The sequence below is a fragment of the Triticum dicoccoides genome, chromosome 6B (genome assembly GCF_002162155.2).
Source record: "Triticum dicoccoides isolate Atlit2015 ecotype Zavitan chromosome 6B, WEW_v2.0, whole genome shotgun sequence".
Lineage (NCBI taxonomy): Eukaryota > Viridiplantae > Streptophyta > Magnoliopsida > Poales > Poaceae > Triticum > Triticum dicoccoides.
Genome location: NC_041391.1, coordinates 909,434 through 934,365, shown reverse-complemented (window position 1 = coordinate 934,365; position 24,932 = coordinate 909,434). Strand labels below are relative to the sequence as shown.

At 41.2% G+C, this 24,932-nt stretch overlaps 1 pseudogene; it reads left to right on the top strand.

The window, feature by feature from the left end:
* LOC119323767 overlaps positions 1–7,558 on the top strand; it is a 46,276-nt pseudogene extending 38,718 nt beyond the window's left edge.
* The last annotated feature ends 17,374 nt before the right edge of the window (positions 7,559–24,932 follow it).

Here is a 24,932-nt window from a genome sequence, read left to right as displayed (position 1 = left end):
CCCGTGGACCGCATTTTCAGTTTTAGAAAAAACGAAAGAAAATAATGGAAATGTCGAAAAAATAAAATAAAATAAGTTTCCCATGTGATATGTGGTCTAGTTGTTGGGAAAATTAACAAATATGAATTTCGACTTTATTTGCAAAATCTCTCTAGAATTTGTAAAATGGCATTACTTTTGCATACGAACTCGGATGAAAAAGTTTTTTATATGAAAAATCATCTACTCGAAAAGTTACATCCGAATTTAACCGGGGGAACTCCATTAAACATTTTCAAAATCCTGAAAAACCTAACAGAAAAAAAGTTACGGGGCTTTTAAGATCTAGAGTGGAAAAAATCGAAAAAATTTCAAACTATGGTCAAACTTTGGTCAAACAATAGTCAAACAATGGTCAAACTAATTATTCTAGAATATTAGTGTTACTAAATAATTATTTCAGTTATTTTGGATTTTGGTCAAATCTGGTCAAACTATGGTCAAACAATGGTCAAACTAATTATTCAAGAAATATTAGTGTTACTAAATAATTATTGTGTTTTAAAACAATAGTTTCAAACTCAAACAGTGAAATGTGTCACTTCATGCTCAAGCAAAATTCCTGAGGGTTAATAGGATTGACATCTTACTATTGTGAGGAAAACAACAAGTGCAGACTTGGAAACGAGGGAGAATAGAACCCGAAAGTTAAGCGTGCTCAGGCTGGGGGAGTGGGAGGATGGGTGACCCTTCGGGAAGTTAGATGATTTGGAATGATGAGGGTTGATTAGAGATGAGAGGATAAATTGAGCAGTGATGAGGGGTGGTGATTAGAGATTAGAGGTTAAAATAATTCAGAAATTTGAAAATAAAAAAAAATTCAAAAAACAATTTCATAAAAAAATTTCAAAAAAAAATTCATAAAATTTCCTTTAGTCCCGGTTGGTAACACCAACCGGGACTAAAGGTGGAGCTCCACGTGGCCGCGGCCTTTAGTCCCGGTTCATGTAGGCATTAGTAACGACCCTTTAGTCCCGGTTCAAAAACCGGGACTAAAGGGCCTTACCAACCGGGACAAAAGCCCCTTTTTCTACTAGTGCTATTTCTTTGAATCACATAAAAGTCCAAATGTCCAAGCTATAAAGAAAAGAATATGATATGACATGATAGAGAGCACTCCACACAAAAAAATCTATTTTTATCACTTACCTACTCGAGGACGAGCAGTAGTTAAGCTCGGGGATGCTGATACGTTTCCGACGTTTCTATTATTTTTGTTTGCTCCATGCTGTTTTATTATCAATCTTGGAAGTTTTATAATCATTTTATAGTAATTTTATATCATTTTTTGGTACTAACCTACTGACATAGTGCCAAATGCCAGTTGCTCTTTTTTCCATGTTTTTTACATCGCAGAAAATCCTTATCAGACGGAGTCCAAATGCCACGAAACTTTACGGGGATTTTTTTGGACAGAAGGAAGAAGTTGGGCCCTGGTTGCACCTGGGGATGAGTCCCGAGGAGGGGAAAACCCACCAGGGCGCGCCAGGAGGCCCAGGCGTGCCCTGGTGGGTTGTGCTCACCTCGGGTGCCCCCTGGACCGTCTCTTTGCTCTATAAATACCCCAATATTCCAGAAACCCTAGGGGGGTCGACTAAGTATTCATCCAGCCGCCGCGGGGTCCAGAACCACCAGATCCAATCTAGACACCATCTCGGATGGGGTTCACCACCTCCATTGGTGCCTCTCCGATGATGCGTGAGTAGTTCTTTGTAGACCTTCGAGCCCGTAGTTAGTAGCTAGATGGATTTCTCTTTCACGCAGAATTCTCAATACAATGGTCTCTTGGATATCCATATGATGTAACTCTTTTTGCGGTGTGTTTGTTGGGATCTGATGAACTTTGAGTTTATGATTAGTCATATCTTTTTATATCGATGACAGTTATTTGAGTTTCTTTGATCTCTTATATGCATGATCTCTTATAGCCTCGTATTTCTTCTCTGGTATTTGGGTTTTGTTTGGACAACTTGATCTAATTTATCTTGCAATGGGAAGAGGTGCCCGGTAGTGGGTTCGATCTTACGGGGCTTGATCCCAGTGATAGAAAGGGAACCAACAGTATGTATCATTGCTACTAGGGATAAACAGATGAGATCTATATCTGCCGCAATAAATAAACGGATCTTGTCTACATCATGTCATAGTTCTTATTGCATTACTCCGTTTTTCCATGAAGTTAATACACTAGATGCATGCTGGATAGCGGTCGATGTGTGGAGTAATAGTAGTAGATGCAGGCAGGAGTCGGTCTACTAATCCTGGACGTGATGCCTATGTATTGATCATTGCCTGGATATCGTCATAATTATTTGAGGTTCTATCAATTTCCCAACAGTAATTTGTTTACCCACCGTTTGCTATCTTTCTCGAGAGAAGCCACAAGTGAAACCTATGGCCCCCGGGTCTTCTTTCTCATATATTTGCTTGCAATAAACTTTTTTCTTGCTTTTATTTTCAGATCTATTAAACCAAAAATACAAAAATACCTTGCTGCATTTTATTCTCCTTTATTTTATTTGGCGTTCGATCTATCAATTAATTACCAAATTATCTCACGTCCGTTTGCCACTTGAGGCGTCGTACCCCGAAAGGGATTGACAACCCCATTAACACTTTGGGTCGCGAGGATTTGTTATCTGTGTGCAGGGGTTGCTTATGTTGTGTTGCTTGGTTCTCCTACTGGTTCGATAAATTTGGTCTCATCTGAGGGAAATACATACCGCCGCTGTGCTATATCATCGCCTACCCCTTCTCCCTCTGCGCCGCTGTCACCTCCTCCTCCCTGAATGCTTCGCCGCACCCCTCCTCCTCCGTCCTCCCTCCACTCCTCCTTTCGTTGCCGACCGGCCCCTCCTTGCTCCGCCTTCCTCCTTCGTCCTCCTTCCTCCTCCCTCCTCCAGTCGCCCTCCTTCTCCCTCCTCCTTCCTCCATCCACAACCTCTCCTCCCTGCTACATCTTCATTAAGTAGGCTAGTTCATATGAAACATTTTGATTTAGTTGATATGATTTACTTGATTTAGTAGGCTAGTTGATTTAGTTGATTTAGAACATTTTGATTTAGTTGATTTAGTAGGCTAGTTGGTTTAGTAGGCTAGTTGATTTATAACATTTTGATTTAGTTGGTATGCAACATTTAAAAAGAGACAGAGAGAGAGATGTGATAGTTGACAGTTTTTAGTTGATATGATTAACTAAATAGTAAAAATTTAGACATAACTGATCATCCCATGCTAAGTTATTGTTATCTTTGCTCATGCTTTAGGAAAATGGCGCGACCACCACCTGTCGATTGTGCAAGTCAAGTGCACCAGCAGCCTTGCAACTGGCAAGCTGTTCAGCATCTACTTTCAGCCGAGTTTTCGTCATGCGGTGGTAAGAAATTATATGAAATGTAACAACTATTTTGTTTTTAGTGTTGGCATTAATGCAATGTGTCATTTTGCTTTTTGTACACAGATCGTCCCATGCAATGTGAGGTTGAAATTCAACAAACTGACAGGAGACACTGTGACCTTTGAGGCTCCTGGGGGGCTTACATTATGGAGGTCGAGAGCGGACACAATATGTCGCAAATTGGAGGACATGGATGGGCCCGTTTCCTCGCTCGCATGCGTCTTACTGGTGGTGTGTTGTTAAGCTTCTCCTTTAGAGCAGAAAGACCCAAGCTGGCTTTCATTTATATCAACCTGGTGGAAGATGATGAAGATGATGAGGACCCACTCGGTCGCGATGAAGTTGATAAGGACCCACTACATGAAGCCATCGTAGCTCAAAGAATGAGGCTGGGTGAGGAGGAGGTGTGCAACCTATGTGACATAATTCCGCCATTGTAGCTCAAAGAATGAAGCCATTCGTGACCTGCCTGACAAGTACCATTGTCGATCGGCATGATATGGTATGTTATACTAACTGTAGTTATTTGATGATATATGTATATATATATGCTTTATTGTATACTTACAAATGCAAATTATCCGATGATATGCTTAGTGTAGAGTCTAATGATATACTGTGTGGAATCTAGTCGGTGATATGCATTAGTGTAGAGTCTGATCACATGCTTATTAGTGTAGAATCCAAGGAACTATTAATAGTGTAGATTATCCATATATATTTATTAGTAGAATTCATGCTTAGTACAAATGTGTAGTACTGTGAATTTTGATAGTGTAGAAATCTATACTTAATAGAAATATATTTGCAAGAGTATGTGCGAGGCTACTTATTAATTGATATGTTTTTATTATTCATAAATTGCCAAAGAGCCTATCTGTGAGTTTTGTTATCGAGCCTAGTGAAGAAGGCTGAGCTGAACTACGCCTTACCGCAAGGGGCTCCATCACCACCTGTACTTACCGCATGAACACGGACGGTCGCACACACTTATGCTCGGTTGGGTGGAAGAGCTTCCTCGTTGGCAAGAATCTTCGCGTTGGACAAGCCATCCTAATTACTATCAGGAACACCCACCGCCACTACAAAAAAAAGACACATCCGTGACATTTTGGGCCGAACAAAAATTTTTCTGTCATACTTATGACATTTCTATGACAATAGTTGTGAAAAAACCCGGTATCATCATAGATGCGGTGAGCTCCTACTTCTATGACAAAAAATCATGATAGAAAATGGGCTTTTCGTCCTGGGCGGGCCGGAGAGCAGCTGCATGACGGAAAAAACCGTGGTAGAAGCGAGGGCGAGGAAAATATCTGGGTGTTCCTGGTTACGGTGGGTAGCCGGGGCCGAGCGATGCACGGAGGTTTTCACATTTCTCTCGTACACGCACGTGCATGGGTGCGAGGCGTTGGGCTCTAACTGACCCCGAGCAAGGCGTTCGCCTACTGAACCTGAGCGATTGCACTGCAGGCTACGTGTTACTGAACCCGAGCAATCGATCGACGGTTGTTAACTGAACCTGATCGAGCGATTCCTTCGCTACTGCTGCTAACTGAAGCTGATCGATGCTACCTCTGGATGAACAGTGAGCGTTGCAGGGGGGGTTTGGATGAACAGTTCCCGGTGGGGGTGGATGAACCGGACCCCGTGGTGTTGCCTCTGGATGAACAGGACCTCGACCGATTGAGCCGATTGGGGCTGGATGAACAGGACCCCGTGGATGGCTGGATGAACAAGACGACCCCGTGGAGGGCTGGTTGAACAATAGCTGGTGGAGGGGTCAACGAACAGCAGCTTGTGGAGGGGTGGTTGAATAGGAGCCCGTGCAGAGGGCTGGTTGAACAGTAGCCGATGGAGTAGCCCGCGGTGGAGGTTGGATGAACAGGAGCCCGTGGATGAACATTGACAGGTGGAGGCTAGAGGAGGTCGACGGTGGTGATGAACAATATCCCGTGGGGTCCCGTTTTGCGGTACGCCACACCCTTCCCGATGAACAGGACCCCCTTTTCAACCGTAGCGCTCCAACACAAGTCTGTTTCCTCCGTTTTGCGGTACGCCACACCCCTCCCGATCAACATGACCCCTTTTCGACCGTAGAAGGTCCAACACAAGTCCGTTTATTCCATTTTGCGTATGCTAGACCCCTCCCGATGAACAGGATCCCGTTTCGAACGTGGCCGATCGAACATAAGGCCGTTTCCTCTGTTGTGCGGTACGCCAGGCCTCGTTTACATCGGCTGTTCCGACCAACCCCTCCCGATGAACACGACGATGCATTCCATTCCGACCCAGCCGGTTGGCTCCGCATGAACACAACGACGACGCAATTTCTCCATTCCGACCCAGCCATGTACACGAGCCGTGGCCGTACGTATGCGCGAGTAGGCGTTCGAGACCACACCCGTATGTACGTACGTGGCCATATTTTCTTTCTTGCACCCTGGCCGCTGTACATACATGTACATGCTACGTGCGCGCCTCTACTATGACACGTGCGCGCCTCTACATCGACCAGTATGTACGTACACGTTCGCGACCAGAATGACAACGCTACATATGCTTCGACCAGGTGGGTCCCGACTGTCAGACACTTCCTTCCGTGCGAAGATGTAGCTAGTGGCCCGCGAGGTACTCAAGAAGCAGGACGCCAACTTCGCCTCCCGCCCGCTCACCTTTGCCTCATCGGCATTTAGCGGCGGGTACAAGAACGCCGTGCTGTCCCCATTCGGCGACCAGTGGAAGAAGATGCGCCGCGTACTCACCTCCGAAATCATCTGCCCCTCCCAGCACCGGTGGCTCCACGACCAGCGTGCCCAAGAGGCCGAAAACCTCACAAGCTACGTCTACACGCTCGCCACCGCGCCGTCCTCTGCCGTTAACGTGAGACACGTTGCAAGGCATTACTGTGGTAACGTCATCCGGCGGCTCGTCTTCGGCCGGCGGTACTTCGGTGAGCCTCGGCCAGATGGCGGCCCGGGCACGATGGAGGTGGAGCACATGGACGCTGTGTTCACCTCGCTAGGTCTCCTCTATGCGTTCTGCATCTGTGACTACCTACCGTGGCTGCGCGGCATCGGCCTCGACCTGGACGGACACGAGAAGATTGTGATGGAGGCCAATGCGACGGTGAACCGGCTGCACGACACGGTCATTAATGAGAGGTGGCGGCAATGGAAGTCCGGCCAGAGGGAGGAGGTCGAGGACTTTCTTGATGTGCTCATCACGCTCAAGGACGCAGAGGGGAACCCTCTTCTCACCATCGAGGAGGTGAAAGCACAGTCGCAGGTATGTACATAACCACTTTGGTACACACGTAAAGCATGCATCGCATGCAAGTCCAAGCGCACGCCACCCAAATCCATGGGCCAAAAAGACAGAAGAAAAACCGTTGTCAACATCAAACATGTCTATGAAGGTCCAAGATGCAAAAAATTATACATAAATTCATTAATCTGTCACTTGGGTTGATGGCGCAGGACATAATATTTGCCGCCGTTGACAACCCATCAAACGCAGTGGAGTGGGCGCTGGCGGAGATGTCCAACATTCCCGAGGTGATGCGGAAGGCGGTGGAGGAAATCGACCAGGTGGTGGGCCGAGAGCGGCTTGTCCAGGAGTCAGACATCCCGCACCTCCCCTATCTCAAGGCGTGCATTCGTGAGGCATTCCGGCTGCACCCCGTCGCACCCTTCAATGTGTCACACGTCGCGCTTGCTGACAGCAACGTTGCCGGGTTACCGTGTGCCCAAGGGCAGCCATGTCATCCTCAGCCGTATGGGACTCGGACGGAACCCAGCTGTCTGGGACGAGCCGCTACGCTTCAAGCCAGAGCGTCATATTAATACAACAGCCGACAATGAAGTGACTCTCACGGAGAATGAGTTGTGGTTCATCTCCTTCAGCAGTGGCCGCCGTGGGTGTGTGGCGGCGTCACTTGGCACGGCCATGTGCGTAATGCTCTTCGGACGGCTACTGCAGGGATTCACGTGGACCAAGCCAACGGGTGTAGCATCTGTCGATCTCAGCGAGTCGGAGCACGATCTATTCCTAGCCAAACCGCTTGTGCTATACGCCGAACCACGCCTGATGGGACATCTCTACGCCGCTGGCCATTGTTGAACAAGTTAATATGTTGCTGCCAATAACGAGCTATATCTACATGGCTATTCCGTTACGCAATTGTTAATTTTTGTTATCCTTTCTGCTTAGTCGATTTCTATCTGTGTGTGAGTTGTACCACGAATTTATGCATGTATTTTGGGGGTCTTTCTCGTTCCTGCAAGATAGGGGCAGTTGCTCTCCTACTCAAAAAGGCATATTATATATTTATATATATTTGGGATATGGGCCCCATATTGTATACCTAAATTCTTGAATAATAAAGAGGATAGTGTTACCCTGCATATGGTATACATATATTCTTCAATAATAAAGAAGATAGTGTCAACACCATTCTTTCGTAGCTGACTCGCACAGTCCTTCGCCGGTCCTGCCGTCGCCACAAGCATGGCTAAGTCTAGAAACGAGAAGAGCGCCCGCTCCCGCACCCTGACCGGTCCGCCGCCGGGACAGTCAAGAAGTGAAAGATGCGCTTGACCCTCACAGGCATGTATATATAGGAGTACAAACTTGGAGGGAAAGAAGCCTCTCCTAGAGATAAGGTAGGGGACAGATTACAAATCCTAAACTACCAAATACATGTAAACCAAATATATCTCTGAACTCCGCAGAGTTCGTCAGATACACCCTAATCATGTTGTGCGCTCGTCAGATAGATGAAACGAAAAATTATGTGCACCTTCGATCTACATGATTAGCACCCAAGGCATGAAAAATGGAATGTAAAATATGGTGCTCGCTCCCCAAAGCTTACTTCTATAGGTTTGTATCTTTGACTACCTTATTTATTAGTTCTTATAATTTTAATGCTAACTAGCTGGGTGACCCGTGCATTTGCGCGTCTAGACTTGCAATATGACCTAATATATTCGTTGTGAATTGTCATTGATCTTAATTCGATAGTTTATTAATATCCATTTGTATTGGAAATAAAAAGAAGGGACTGTAGATAACATATGCATCTTAAAAAATTGATTGCAGTTTACAAAAATATTTCCATTAAGTGCATCAATTTATTGATAAACATTACCATGTATTAGCATATGCATCATCTGTTACACTAAACCATAAATCTATTTATATATCTACACTAATTTTCTTCTTTCTCATTCCACTCTAGTTCCTTTTATGTATCTAAATTTTGTTCTTTTCCTCGCGAATCATCATTAATCACATTGCGGTCATGATATTCGACTAATGTAATATTATGCCTCCACGCTTCAAGCCGTACTCATTTTAGTCAAATGTGTCAGGTTCTTGCCCATCCAACACAATGTTATTATACCATAATAAATATATGTCTTTTCATACTTGACATGTTATTCCTACTTCCAATGTTTAGTTTTCTTATCAGGTGATTAAGGAGTCTTCTTATTTGAAAATTAGGCTACTTAATTCATATGGCGTTTTTGGTATGTGTGTGGATGCACCATTAAGTGGTTAAAGAGTTTTTATTAATAATATTTATTATTTATGGACTTGATATGGAATGAACTAATGTGTGAAAACCAAAACGCTGGGCCAAATATATGTACAAAATAGGGTTGTATTCTTTATTAAATTTTTCTTTTGATATATTTTTATTGAACATAGTACAAAAGCGGACACTCATATATATACACATACACTTATTCCTAAGAACACACACGCACAATCTACCTTCAGGAGCACCTACTGAGCCGACATATCATCTTGCGATTGTTGAAATCACCAAAGGAGCCTCGTAGTCGATGGAAATGTGTCCTCCCACTGAACGCGCCTTGCTGAAAATCCTGAAATAAATCCAAAAATAAATGCGAGCAACAGGAGTAGAACTCTGATGAGCTGCGGTTTGTACCTACTCTTGTTTACAAAACATAATTTCCTAGAAGAATATATATTAATTGTATGTCTAATAGCTTTCTATTTCAAATATTTTTAGATGAAAAAATATAAAAGAGCACACATTGAAAATGTGGTCCTGCAGTGCGTCATGCTGGCAGCCGTTGATTCTGCTGCAGGACAATAGTTGAATTTCGTGTAGAAACCCAAGTCCTCATTTATTTTCTAGCACTATTTATCGACTTTTATGGAGTTCAGATAAAAATGAATATCTTTATTTTCTTTATCTATTATTTTGCTAAGATAACCAAGTTGTAACATTATTTTTATTTGTATATTTTCCCTTGTACATTACACTTTCCGAAAATTCAAGTACCTTTTAAATTCTATAGTCAGTTCAATAGTCTTTTTCAGGAAAGGCCTAAATTACTTTTAAATCGAAAGGCCCACAATCTTAACGTGACTTGGTAAAAGACGTTTTGACTCCCACGTATAGAGATACATATTCTTTAAATCTGAACCGTTTTTGTTGCTAGTTAAATCTCATTACAATCTGGTCCGTTCTTTTTCTATCGTTTTAATAACATAATAGAAGATTCATGGAAATGGTATATTTTATTTTTTACCTGCCTAGTAAGATATACTATCTACGATTTGTGCCAACTAGGCGTTGGTAAATCGTGGCATCTCATTAATGGAAGAGCGGGTCATTTGTAGTATCACAATATGATACCGTTTTGTAGAATGTGAAACCAGAAAAGTAAACTTAAATATACCATGTCCACAAATTAGCATTGAAATTTTACAAATGAATAAATAAGGTAGTCAAAGATACTAATCTATAATACTAAGCATTGGGGAGTTATGATCATATAATGATCTCCGTTTTCACCTGCCTTAGGTTTCATATAAATGTAAATGGGAATTGCAAAATTTTGGAGCTTCAACATTCTTACGAGCAATCATTGCGATTGTGGTGTGCTCATGAATGCTGTTGGTGGGTGAAGTGCTGACATGCATGGTTATGTGATTGGTTTCTGATGCTGATACGTAGAATCATGTAATAAGTGTGATGTTTTGCTTGTGCATGTATTATATTTAATTTGGTGGTGAATGACTTCCGGGTTGATTTCATAAATTTTTGCACATACATGTTACGTGATTTATTGGTGACATCCCTAAGTTTCAAGCATTCAATTGATGTATCTGTGTAGATTCGAGAGATCAATTGGATGCCCATTACATTTATGTTACCAAACCATTCACAACAACCGTACTACATGCATCCTTTTCTTTATCCATCAAAGATAAATCGGTGTGGGCACAACCAAAATTACAATGTACAAATCTTCTAAATTAAGCCACCACTTGAGATGAACTCGCATGTCCATGCAAAGATTCATGGGCATAAACGGCAAGACATATCAACATTTTTATTTTTATTTTAATATTTAATTGTTATAACTATATAATCAATGATCAGACTACTCAAAATAGGATATAACAGCTAAAATTTGTGCCAACTAGAATTCAATCTTACATGGCATGTCATTAAATGAAGCGTGGGTCACTTGTAGTTAAATAATATGATACTGCTCCATAGCATGTGTCTAACGAGGAAAGGTTAAAGTGGAATATAGTTCATGAATCAGCATTGAAATTTCACAAACAAACAAATAAGGTATTCAAATAAATTAATCTATATTACTAAGCATTGGGGAGCAAGGGTCATATTATACTTCCTATTTTTTCATGCCTTAGGTGCTAAAAAGTTAATCTAAGGAGCATATAATTTCTGGTTTTAACTATCTAATGACCGCACAACATTATTGGGGTGTGGGCATGAATGCGGCTGGTGGGTGAGGTGTGAGCAAAATTATTTATGCCATTGGTCCCAACTAGTTAGTTATACCATTAAGGAATAAATGTTTTTTGAATTATGCATGTATTATCTTTAATATTTTGGTGGATGAGGTCAGCAATGACCGGAGAAACGAAGATGCATCCAAGTTGAATTATAGATCCCATATTTGGTTTTAAACCATGGAATAAATGGATATGAGAAAAATCAATAGACCTACAAGTTGTTTATTCCATGTACGTTTCCAACTACTCACATTGATCATTGTACATGCACCTTTATCTTCACCGATAATTTATCAATCTAACTAGCCACACTCAAAATTACCAATAACTAATCAACTTAAATATCCACCACGTGAAATAAACTTAGATGTCCATGCACAGATTGATGGGCCTAAATGGCAACACATATCACCATGGAAAAAATTAAGTGGCATTTTATTTATTATAATTATATAATAAATGATTAGAACAATCAGAACATGATATAATAGCCCGGGGTAGTGCAACCTAGGCATCAAGTTGACGTGCCATCTTATTTAAAGAAGAGCGGGTCATTTGAAGTATCATAATATGATACAATTCCGTAGTATGTGGAACCAGAAAAGTAAAACTGACATATACCATTTCCACAAATTAACATTGAAATTTTACAAATGAATAAATGAAGTTATCAAATATACTAGCCTATAATACCAAGCCTTGGGTATCCAGGATCATATAATAATCCCCCTTTTCCCTGCATTAGGTGCTTAAAAATATCAACAGGTCAGACAAACAATTTGCAGCTTCAACATTTGAATGAGCAAGCATTGCGATGGTGATGTGCGCATGAATTGAACTACTGGGTGAAGTGCTGACTCACATGGTTATGTGATTGGTTTCTATTACTAATATGTATAATAATGAAAGAAGTGTGATGGTTTTTCTTATGCGTGTATTATATTTAATTGCGTCGTGGAAGAGATCAGTGTTGATTGGATAAATATGAATGCATGCCTGTTACATGATCTGTTGTAGTCATCCGTAATTTTCAAGCATTCAATTGATGGATGCGTCTAGATTCGAGAGATTTATCCGATGTCCACTCCATTTATGACACCAGACCATTTACACCAACCATACTATACAATCATCCTTTTCTTCATCCATAAAAAAAATTGATGGGGCGCACCCAATATTACACCCTACAAATCGTCTAAATTTAGCCCCCACATATGGCAAAACCGAATGACCATGCGAAGATTCATAAGCCTAAATGGCAAAATATGTCACCATGAACATTTTTGTTTGCGTATTTAATTATTATAACTATATAATAAATGATCAGATTATAGAGAAAATGATGTCATAGCTAAAATGAGTGCCAACTAGGCTTCAACCTTACATGGCTTGTCATTCAACAAAGCATGGGTGGTTTTTCCTATAATAATATGATACGGATCCATAGCATGTGGAACGAGGAAGGTAAAAGTACAATATACCATTTCCATGAGTTAGCATTAAATTTATAAAAACCAAGAAATAAGGTATTCAAAGATACTAGCCTATAGGAGTAAGCTTTGGGGAGAGAGCATCATATTTTGCATTCCATTTTGCGATGCCTTTGGTGCTAATAATGTACATAGAAGGCGGACATAATTTTTAGTTTCGTCTATCTGACGAGCGCACAACATGATTAGGGTGTGGGCATGAATGCGGCTGGTGGGTGAGGTGTGGGCAAACATAGTTATCCCATGGGACCCAACAGGTTAATTATACCTTTATGGAATCAATGTTTTTCGGCTTCTACATGAATTATTTTTAAATTTGTGGTAGATGAGTTCCGCGATTACTAGAGAAACAAAGATGCATGCAAGTTGCTTGAATTACGGATTCCGTATTTGGTTTTAAACCATGCAATCTATGGATGTGACAAAATTCGATAGACCAACAAGATGTTCATTGCATGTATGCCACCAACCACTCACATTAATCATCCTACATGTAACCTTTTTCTAATCAATCATTCATAATTCCAGCTAGCTACACACATAATTACCAACAACTAATCAGCTTCTATATCCACCACATGAAATAAACTAGCATGTTCATGCATAGATTGATGGGCCTAAATTTCAACACATATCACCATGGAAAATTTTGGCTCAATTTTATGTTTCTTAAATATATAATAAATGATTGAACTACTCACAGTAAGATATAATATCTAGGATTTGTGCCAACTAGGCATCAGTAGTGAAATGTGGCATCTCACTAATGGAAGAGCGGATCTTTTGTAGTATCATAATATGATACCGTTTAGAAGAATGTGAAACCAGAAAAGTTAAAATTAAATATACCATTGATACGTCTCCAACGTATCTATAATTTTTGATTGTTCCATGCTATTATATTACCCGTTTTGGATGTTTATGGGCTTTACTTTACACTTCTATATCATTTTTTGGGACTAACCTACTAACCGAAGGCCCAGCCCGAATTGCTATTTTTTTGCCTATTTCAGTGTTTCGAAGGAAAGGAATATCAAACGGAGTCCAATTGGAAAGGAACCTTCGGGAGCGATCTTTCTAGAACAAACGCAATCCAGGAGACTTGGAGTGGACGTCAAGAAGCAACCGAGGCGGCCACGAGGGAGGAGGGCGCACCCCCCACCCACGTGGGCCCCTCGTGGCTCCCCTGACCTACCTCCTTCGCCTATATATATCCATATACCCTGAAAACATCCAGGAGCACCACGAAAAACTATTTCCACCGCCACAACCTTCTGTATCCGCGAGATCCCATCTTGGAGCCTTCGTCGGCGCTCTACCGGAGGGGGAATCAACCGCGGAGGGCTTCTACATCATCTCCAAGGCCTCTCCGATGAGTCGTGAGTAGTTTAGCATAGACCTTCGGGTCCATAGTTACTAGCTAGATGGCTTCTTCTCTCTCTTTGAATCTCAATACAAAGTTCTCCTCGATCCTCTTGGAGATCTATTCGATGTAACTCTTTTTGCGGTGTGTTTGTCGAGATCCGATGAATTGTGGGTTTATGATCAAGTTTATCTATGAGAAATATTTGAATCTCCTCTGAATTCTTTTATGTATTATTTGTTATCTTTGCAAGTCTCTTTGAATTATCAGTTTGGTGTGGCCTACTAGATTGATATTTCTTGCAATAGGAGAAGTGCTTAGCATTGGGTTCAATCTTGCGGTGTCCTTTCCCAGTGACAGCAGGGGTAGCAAGGCAGGTATTGTATTGTTGCCATCGAGGATAAAAATATGGGGTTTATATCATATTGCATGAGTTTATCCCTCTCCATCATGTCATATTTCTTAATGCGTTACTCTATTGTTCATGGACTTAATACTCTAGATGTAGGTAGGAGTCGGTTGATGTGTGGAGTAATAGTAGTAGATGCAGGCAGGAGTCGGTCTACTTGTCACGGACGTGATGCCTATATACATGATCATGCCTAGATAATCTCATAATTATTCGCTTTTCTATCAATTGCTTGACAGTAATTTGTTCACCCACCGTAATACTTATGCTATCTTGAGAGACGCCACTAGTGAAACCTATGCCCCCCTGATAACCCACAAGTATAGGGGATCGCAACAGCTTTCGAGGGTAGAGTATTCAACCCAAATTTATTGATTCGACACAAGGGGAGCCAAAGAATATTCTCAAGTATTAGCAACTGAGGTGTCAATTCAGCCACACCTGGATAACTTTGTATCTGCAGCAAAGTATTTAGTAGCAAAGTAATATGATAGTAGTGGTAACGGTAATAAAAGGTAACGGTAGCAAAAGTAATATTTTTGGTATTTTGTAGCGATTGTAACAATAGCAACGGGAAAGTAAATAAGCGAGAAACAATATAGGAAAAGCTCGTAGGCATTGGATCGGTGATGGATAATTATGCCGGATGCGGTTCATCATGTAACAGTCATAACATAGGGTGACACAGAACTAGCTCCAATTCATCAATGTAATGTAGGCATGTATTCCGAATATAGTCATACGTGCTTATGGAAAAGAACTTGCATGACATCTTTTGTCCTACCCTCCCGTGGCAGCGGGGTCCTAATGGAGACTAAGGGATATTAAGGCCTCCTTTTAATAGAGAACCGGACCAAAGCATTAACACATAGTGAATACATGAACTCCTCAAACTATGGTCATCACCGGGAGTGCTCCCGATTATTGTCACTTCGGGGTTGCCGGATCATAACACATAGTAGGTGACTATAGACTTGCAAGATAGGATCAAGAACTCACATATATTCATGAAAACATAATAGGTTTAGATCTGAAATCATGGCACTCGGGCCCTAGTGACAAGCATTAAGCATAGCAAAGTCATAGCAACATCAATCTCAGAAAATAGTGGATACTAGGGATCAAACCCTAACAAAACTAACTTGATTACATGATAGATCTCATCCAACCCATCACCGTCCAGCAAGCCTAAGATGGAATTACTCACGCATGGCGGTGAGCATCATGAAATAGGTGATGGAGGATGGCTGGTGATGACGACGGCGATGAACCCGAACGGACTCCAGATCGGCCCTCCCGAGAGGTTTTAGGGCTTGGCGGCGGCTCCATATCGTAAAACGCGATGATTTCTTCTTCTTGATTTTTCTCTCTCCAAAAGCAAATATATAGAGTTGGAGTTGGCATCAGAGGGACTCCAGGGGGCCCACCAGGTAGGGGGTGCACCCTAGGGGGGCAGGCGCACCGCCCACCCTCGTGGACAGGGTGTGGGCCCCCTGGTCTTCATCATTTGTTTCTGCACATAAATAACACCATGGCAATTCTGCTGAAAACAGCGTCAGTCTGGGTTAGTTCCATTCAAATCATGCAAATTAGAGTCCAAAACAAGGGCAAAAGTGTTTGGAAAAGTAGATATGACGGAGACATATCAACTCCCCCAAGCTTAAACCTTTGCTTGTCCTCAAGCAATTCAGTTGATAAACTGAAAGAGATAAAGAAAAACTTTTACAAACTCTTTTTGCACTTGTTGTTATAAATATGTAAAGCCAGCATTCAAGTTTTCAGCAAAAATCATGACTAACCACGTTTGCAATAATTCTCAGGTCTCATATTTACTCATATCAATAGCATAATCAACTAGCAAGCCATAATAATAAATCTCGGATGAGAACACTTTCTCAAAACAATCATAATATGATATAACAAGATGGTATCTCGCTAGCCCTTTCTGAGGCCGTAAAACATAAATGCAGAGCACCTTTAAAGATCAAGGACTGACTAGACATTGTAATTCATGGTAAAAGAGATCCAATCATAGTCATACCCAATATAAATTAATAGTAATGAATGCAAATGACAGCTGTGCTCTCCAGCTAGCAACAGATAGGCCCTTCGCAGAGGGAAGCAGGGATTTGTAGAGGTGCCAGAGCTCAGTTTTGAAATAGAGATAAATAATATTTTGAGTGGCATACTTTCATTGTCAACATAACAACTAAGAGATGGCGATATCTTCCATGCTACACACATTATAGGCGGTTCCCAAACAGAATGGTAAAGTTTATACTCCCCCTCCACCAACAAGCATCAATCCATGACTTGCTCGAAACAACGAGTGTCTCCAACTAGCAACAGTCCCAGGGGGAGTTTTGATTGCAATTATTTTGATTTAGTTTGCATAAAGCATGGGACTGGGCATCCCGGAGACCAGCCATTTTCTTGTGAATGAGGAGCGGAGTCCACTCCTCATGAGAATAACCCGCCTAACATGGAAGATAAGGGCAACCCTAATTGATACATGAGCTATTCGAGCATACAAAATAGAATGTTTATTTGAAGGTTTAGGCACATACAAATTTACTTGGAACGGCAGGTAGATACCGCATATAGGAAGGTATAGTGGACTCATATGGAATAACTTTGGGGTTTAAGGGATTGGATGCACAAGCAGTATTCCCGCTTAGTACAAGTGAAGGCTAGCAAAAGACTGGGAAGCGACCAACTAGAGAGCGACAACAGTCATGAACCTGCATTAAAATTAATAAACATTGGATGCAAGAATGAGCAGGATATAATCCACCATGAACATAAATATCATGAAGGTTAGGTTGATTTGTTTCAACTAAATGTGTGAACATGTGCCAAGTCGAGTCACTTAAATCATTCGAAGGAGGATACCACCCCATCATACCATATCACAACCATTTTAATAGCATGCTGGCACGCAAGGTAAACCAGTATAACTCATAGCTAATCAAGCATGGCACGAGCAACTATGATCTCTAATTTTCATTGCAAACATGTTTATTCATAATAGGCTGAATCAGGAATGATGAACTCATCATATTTACAAAAACAAGAGTGGTCGAGTTCATACCAGCTTTTCTCATCTCAGTCAGTCCATCATATATCATCATAATTGCCTTTCACTTGCACGACCGAACGATGTGAATAATAATAAGAGTGCACGTGCATTGGACTAAGCTGGAATCTGCGAGCATTCAATAAATAGGAGAAGACAAGGCAATATGCGCTCTTGGTTAAATCAACAATAATGCATATAAGAGCCACTTCAACAATTTTATTAAGGTCTTCTCCTATCGACCCCCAAAGAAAAGAAAAGAAATAAAACTATTTACACGGGAAAGCTCCCAACAAGCAAAAGAAGAACGAGAAATATTTTTTAGGTTTTCTTATAATTAATACTACTACCGCAAGAAAACTGAACTAACCAAAAGCTATCAGTTATTTTTTTGTTTTCTTTTTTTCCTTAAGGTTTAACAAACACACAAGAAGAAAGCAAGAAAAAGAAAATAAACTAGCATGTATATTACAGTCAAAAAGTATGAGCACCGACATCTAGCAATGAGTGTGTGAACATAAATGTAATGTCGGTGGGAAATACGTACTCCCCCAAGCTTAGGCTGTTGGCCTAAGTTGGTTTATTGCCAGGGATGGCCTGGCGGATATCCGTAGGTGTAGCTGGGGTCGTACTGTGATGAACAGGACTCTGACTGCCACTGGCTGGCAGCCACCTCCGGATCCCAAAAGTAATCCAACTGCCGTTAAGGCTCAAATTGTGGTTCCGGCTCCGGGGCTGGTGTAGGATTCCGGTAGGCTTGAATGGCCGCCCACAGAACGAGATACGGACCTTCAGATAAATTAAACAAGGAAGGAGCAGGCAGGGTAATAGTCTCAGGATGATGTTTATCAAAGAACAATTTGTATTTAAGCTCCCCTTCCCTATTCTTAACAATAAAGTCATGCACTACCATACTCTTATAATCTAAATAAGCACTGGGCAGCAATTTTTCTGCTTTCTCATAGAGCCTAATAGGTATGTCATAATATGCAGCAAGGCGTGAAGCATAAATACCTCCAAAGATGGGGCGTTTTGTACGGTTCAAACTTAACCGTTTAGCAATAATTCCGCCCATACTAACAGTGTTATCGGAAAATAAGCCATGGAACAAGATGATCATATCAGGAATACTAAGGTTTCCACAGTTTGCGCGACCAATCAAGGAACGACTAGCAAATTTGGAAAAGTAGCGTAAAACAGGAAAATGTATGCTAGTGATTCTTGCATCGGAAACCTTCCTGGTTTCCCCCACAGTAATGGTGTCAATAAATCCATCCACATCTTTATGATGTGGTTCATCTAAAGTACCCTTGAAGGGTATTTTGCAACCCTCACAAAATTCATCTAGTGGCATCTTTTTAACAACATCATACAAATGAAACTCCACTGAAGGAGGTGATTTCTTAGGAAAATAGTAGAAGTTTTGCACAAAAGTATTAGTGAGTAAGAGATACTGATGACGTTGGTCGAGGAGGAAGTCGGTGAGGCCAGCATTCTCAGCCAATGAATAGAAATCATCATAAATCCCGGCTGCTCTCAAGAAATCATTGGAAGGCCATTCACGCGGCCAGACCTCCGCGCTGCGAGGAAAACTAAATTTGGGCCTCTGTGCTTCTTCATTTTGCTTTTCCTTCGAGCTTCGGCTCAATGAGCCCCTCAAAAATCTCTTCATCATTTTCTGAAATATTCTGAAATTTTTAGTAACTTCAAACAAAAGCGAACCAAACTCAATAAAATTCATAGCAACTACTCCTACAAGTGCCTAGAGGATATATCATGCACTAGAACTACTTGGAACCATATAAATTTGACATGCAAGCTCAAGAACATGGTCACCTAGGCAGCACAAATTTGCAATGAATAAAGCACTAGAGCAAAAACTAATTGGACCAATGGAGGAGTCGCATACCAAGGAACAATCCCCTCAAGCAGTTTTGTTAGAAGTGCTTTGAGCAAGGAGATCGAAAATCACAGCAAAGTGAGCTAGAACTCGTGCTTGAGCTGGATATTGGAGTTTGTGGGAGGAAGAAGAACTGTATGGGTGCAGGAATAAGTGGAGGAGGACCACCGTGGGCCCACGAGGCAGGGGGGCGCGCCCTCCACCCTCGTGGCCAGGTGCTTGACCCCCCTGCTATGTTCTCAGTTCCATAAATCCTCAAATATTCTAGAAAAAATCATATTCCATTTTCAGGGCATTTGGAGAACTTTTATTTTCGGGGTATTATTATATTGCATAGATAAATCAGAAAACAGACAGAAAAAATACTATTTTTACTTTATTTCAACTAAATAACAGAAAGTATAAAGAGGGTACAGAAGGTTGTCCCTTCTAGTTTCATCCATCTCATGCTCATCAAAAGGAATCCACTAACAAGTTTGATCATGTCTTGTTAACAAACTCATTCCGAATAACATGGAACCAGAGAAATTTCGAATAACACTATGTTACCTCAATGGGGATATGCACATCCCCAATAATAAGAATATCACATTTCTTCTTGACAGTAGGAAGAGGAAATTCAAAACCTCCAAATACAATTGATGGAACTTTTCCAACATAATTGATATTATAAACTTGAGGTTGTTTCATCGGAAAGTGTACCGTGTGCTCATTACCATTAACATGAAAAGTGACATTGCCTTTGTTGCAATCAATAACAGCCCCTGCAGTATTCAAAAAAGGTATTCCAAGAATAATAGACATACTATCATCCTCAGGAATATCAAGAATAACAAAGTTCGTTCAAATAGTAACGTTTGCAACCACAACAGGCACATCCTCACAAATACCGACAGGTATAGCAGATGATTTATCAGCCATTTGCAAAGATATTTCATTAGGTGTCAACTTATTCAAATGAAGTCTACGATATAAAGAGAGAGGCATAACACTAGCACCGTCTCCAAGATCACATAAAGCAGTTTTAATATAGTTTCTTTTAATGGAGCATGGTATAGTAGGTACTCCTGGATCTCCTAGTTTCTTTGGTATTCCACCCTTAAAAGTGTAATTAGCAAGCATGGTGGAAATCTCAGCTTCCGGTATCTTTCTTTTATTAGTGACAATTTCTTTTATATACTTAGCATAAGGATTCATTTTGAGCATGTCCGTTAATCGCATACGCAAAAAGATAGGTCTAATCATTTCAGCAAAGCGCTCAAAATCCTCATCATCCTTTTTCTTGGATTGTTTGGGAGGAAAAGGCATGGGTTTCTGAACCCATGGTTCTCTTTCTTTACCATGTTTCCTAGCAACAAAGTCTCTCTTATCATAACGTTGTTTCTTTGATTGTGGTTTATCAAGATCAACAGCAGGTTCAATTTCTACATCGTTATCATTACTAGGTGGAGCATCATCATGAACATCATCATTAGCATTTTCATTAGGTTCATGTTCATTACCAGATTGTGTTTCAGCATCAAACATAGATATATCATTTGGATTCTCAGGTGGTTCGGCAATAGGTTCACTAGAAGTTTGCAAAGTCCAATCATTTTTCTTTTTCTTCCTTTTAGAAGAACTAGGTACATCAATATTATTTCTCTAAGAATCTTGCTCACTTCTCTTAGGGTGGCCTTCAGGATACAAAGGTTCCTCAGTCATTCTACCAGTTCTAGTAGCCACTATAACAGCATAATCAATTTTCTTACTATTCATTTCATTGAGCAAATCATTTTGAGCCTTAAGTACTTGTTCTACTTGAGTAGTAACCATAGAAGCATGTTTAGTAATAAGTTTAAGTTCACCTCTAACATTAGCCATGTAATTACCCAAGTGTTTAATCATATAAGCATTTTGTTTTAATTGTCTACCAAAATAAGCATTGAAATCTTCTTGCTTAACCATAAAGTTATCAAACTCATCCAAGCATTGGCTTGCAATTTTAGTAGGAGGGATTTCAGCTCTATCATATCTATAGAGAGAATTTACCTTTACTACCTGTGTCGGGTTATCAAAACCATGAGTTTCTTCAATAGGTAATGGATTAAGATCATATGTTTCTTCAACAGGCGGTAAATTAAGACCATGTATTTCTTCAATAGGAGGTAAATTCTTGACATCTTCAACTTTAATACCTTTTTCTTTCATGGATTTCTTTGCCTCTTGCATATCTTCGGGACTGGGAAATAGAACACCTCTCTTCTTCGGAGTTGGTTTAGGAATTTGATCAGGAGCTGGCTCCGGAAGTGTCCAATTATTTTCATTTTTCAACATATTATTCAATAGAATTTCATCTTCATCCGGTGTTCTTTCCCTGAAAATAGAACCAGCACAACTATCCAGGTAATCTCTGGAAGCATCGGTTAGTCCATTATAAAAGATATCATGTATTTCATTTTTCTTAAGAGGATGATCATGCAAAGCATTAAGTAACTTGAGAAGCTTCCCCCAAGCTTGTGGGAGACTCTCTTCTTCAATTTGCACAAAGCTGTATATTTCCCTCAAAGCAGCTTGTTTCTTATGAGCAGGGAAATGTTTAGCAGAGAAGTAATAAATCATATCCTGGCGACTACGCACACAACCAGGATCAAGAGAAGTAAACCATATCTTAGCATCACCCTTTAATGAGAACGGAAATATTTTAAGGATATAAAAGTAGCGAGATCTCTCATGATTAGTGAATAGGGTGGCTATATCATTTAATTTAGTAAGATGTGCCACAACAGTTTCAGATTCATAGCCATAAAAGGGGTCAGATTCGACCAAAGTAATTATATCAGGATCAACAGAGAATTCATAATCCTTAACGGCAACACAGATAGCTGAAGTTGCAAAAGCAGGGTCAGGTCTCATTCTGTCATTAAGCGATTGCTTATTTCATTTAATTAATAGCCTCTTGAGTTCATTGTTATCTTTGCAAGCTAAAATAGCTGCAGAAGCTTCTTTATCAAAAATATAACCCTCAGGAGTAACAGGCGTATCTTCATCATCACTTTCATCAATATAATCAGTTTCAATAGTTTCTTTCTCTCTAGCCCTAGCAATTTGTTCATAAAGAAATTCACCAAGTGGCACCAGCAGTATCAAGCATAGAAGTAGTTTCATCATAAGTATCATGCATAGCAGAAGTGGCATCATCAATAACATGCGACATATCAGAACGAATAGCAGAAGCAGGTTTATGTGTCGCAAGCTTACTCAAAACAGAAGGTGAATCAAGTGTAGAGCTAGATGGCAGTTCCTTACCTCCCCTCGTAGTTGAGGGATAAATTGTTGTCTTAGCGTCTTTCAAGTTCTTCATAGTGATCAGCAGATATAAATCCTAAGTGACTCAAAGAATAGAGCTATCCTCCCTGGCAACGGCGCCAGAAAATAGTCTTGATAACCCACAAGTATAGGGGATTGCAAAAGTTTTCGAGGGTAGAGTATTCAACCCAAATTTATTGATTCGACACAAGGGGAGCCAAAGAATATTCTCAAGTATTAGCAACTGAGTTGTCAATTGAGACACACCTGGATAACTTAGTATCTGCAGCAAACTATTTAGTAGCAAAGTAATATGATAGTAGTGGTAACGGTAATAAAAGGTAATGGTAGCAAAAGTAATATTTTGGTATTTTGTAGCGATTGTAACAATAGCAACGGGAAAGTAAATAAGCGAGCGCCAATAGTAGGCATTGGATCGGTGATGGATAATTATGCCGGATGCGGTTCATCATGTAACAATCATAACGTAGGGTGACACAGAACTAGCTCCAATTCATCAATGTAACGTAGGCATGTATTCTGAATATAGTCATATGTGTTGATCGAAAAGAACTTGCATGACATCTTTTGTCCTACCCGCCCGTGGCAGCGGGGTCCTAATGGAAACTAAGGGATATTAAGGCCTCCTTTTAATAGAGAACCGGACCAAAGCATTAACACATAGTGAATACATGAACTCCTCAAACTATGGTCATCACCGGGAGTGGTCCCGATTATTGTCACTTCGGGGTTCCCGGATCATAACACATAGTAGGTGACTATAGACTTGCAAGATAGGATCAAGAACTCACATATATTCATGAAAACATAATAGGTTCAGATCTGAAATCATGGCACTCGGGCCCTAGTGACAAGCATTAAGCATAGCAAAGTCATAGAAACATCAATAACAAAACCAAATCGATTACATGATAGATCTCATCCAACCCATCACCATCCAGCAAGCCTATGATGGAATTACTCATGCACGGCGGTGAGAATCATCAAATTGGTGATGGAGGATGCTGGATGATGAAGACCGCGACGAATCCCCCTCTCCGGAGCCCCAAACGGACTCCAGATCGGCCCTCCCGAGAGGTTTTAGGGCTTAGTAGCGGCTCCGTATCGTAAAACCTGATGATTTCTTCTTCTTGATTTTTTTCTCTCCGAAAGCAAATATATAGAGTTGAAGTTGGCGCCGGAGGGACTCTAGGGGGCCCACGAGGAAGGGAGCGCGCCCTAGGGTGGCAGGCGCGCCCCCCACCCTCGTGGACAGGGTGCGGCCCCCCTGGTCTTCATCTTTTGCAACTATTTTTTATTATTTCCAAATAGACGTTCTATGGAGTTTCACGTCATTCCGAGAACTTTTGTTTCTGCACATAAATAACACCATGGCAATTCTGCTGAAAACAGCGTTAGTCCGGGTTAGTTCCATTAAATTCATGCAAATTAGAGTCCAAAACAAGGGCAAAAGTGTTTGGAAAAGTAGATACGATGAGGACGTATCACCCCCGGGTCTATCTTTTATCGTATTAATCTTCCGTCAACAAGCTATTTCTGGCACCGTTTATTTTGCATCTTTTATTTTCCAATCTATATCATAAAAATACCAAAAATATTTATCTTGTCTTATTATCTCTATCAGATCTCACTTTTGCAAGTTACCGTGAAGGGATTGACAACCCCTTCATCGCGTTGGTTGCGAGGTTCTTGTTTGTTTGTCTAGGTGCGTGGGACTTTTGAGGAGCCTCCTACTGGATTGATACCTTGGTTCTCAAAAACTGAGGGAAATACTTACGCTACTTTGCTGCATCACCCTTTCCTCTTCAAGGGAAAAACCAACGCAGTCACTAGTAGAAAAGGGGGCAATGGCCCAGGCCAGTTCAGCCCATTAGTCCCGGTTCAATCCAGAACTGGGACCAATGGAGCTATTTGCCCCGGTTCGTGAGCCCAGGGGGCCGGCCGGGCCACGTGGGCCATTGGTCCCGGTTCGTCCGGACCTTTTGGTCCCGGTTGGTGGGACGAACCGGGACCAATGGGCCTGGCTCCTGGCCCACCACTATTGGTCCCAGTTGGTGGCACGAACCGGGACCAAAGGCTTCCCTTTAGCCCCGGTTCGTGCCACCAACCGGGACAAATGGTGGTGCCTATATATAGCCCC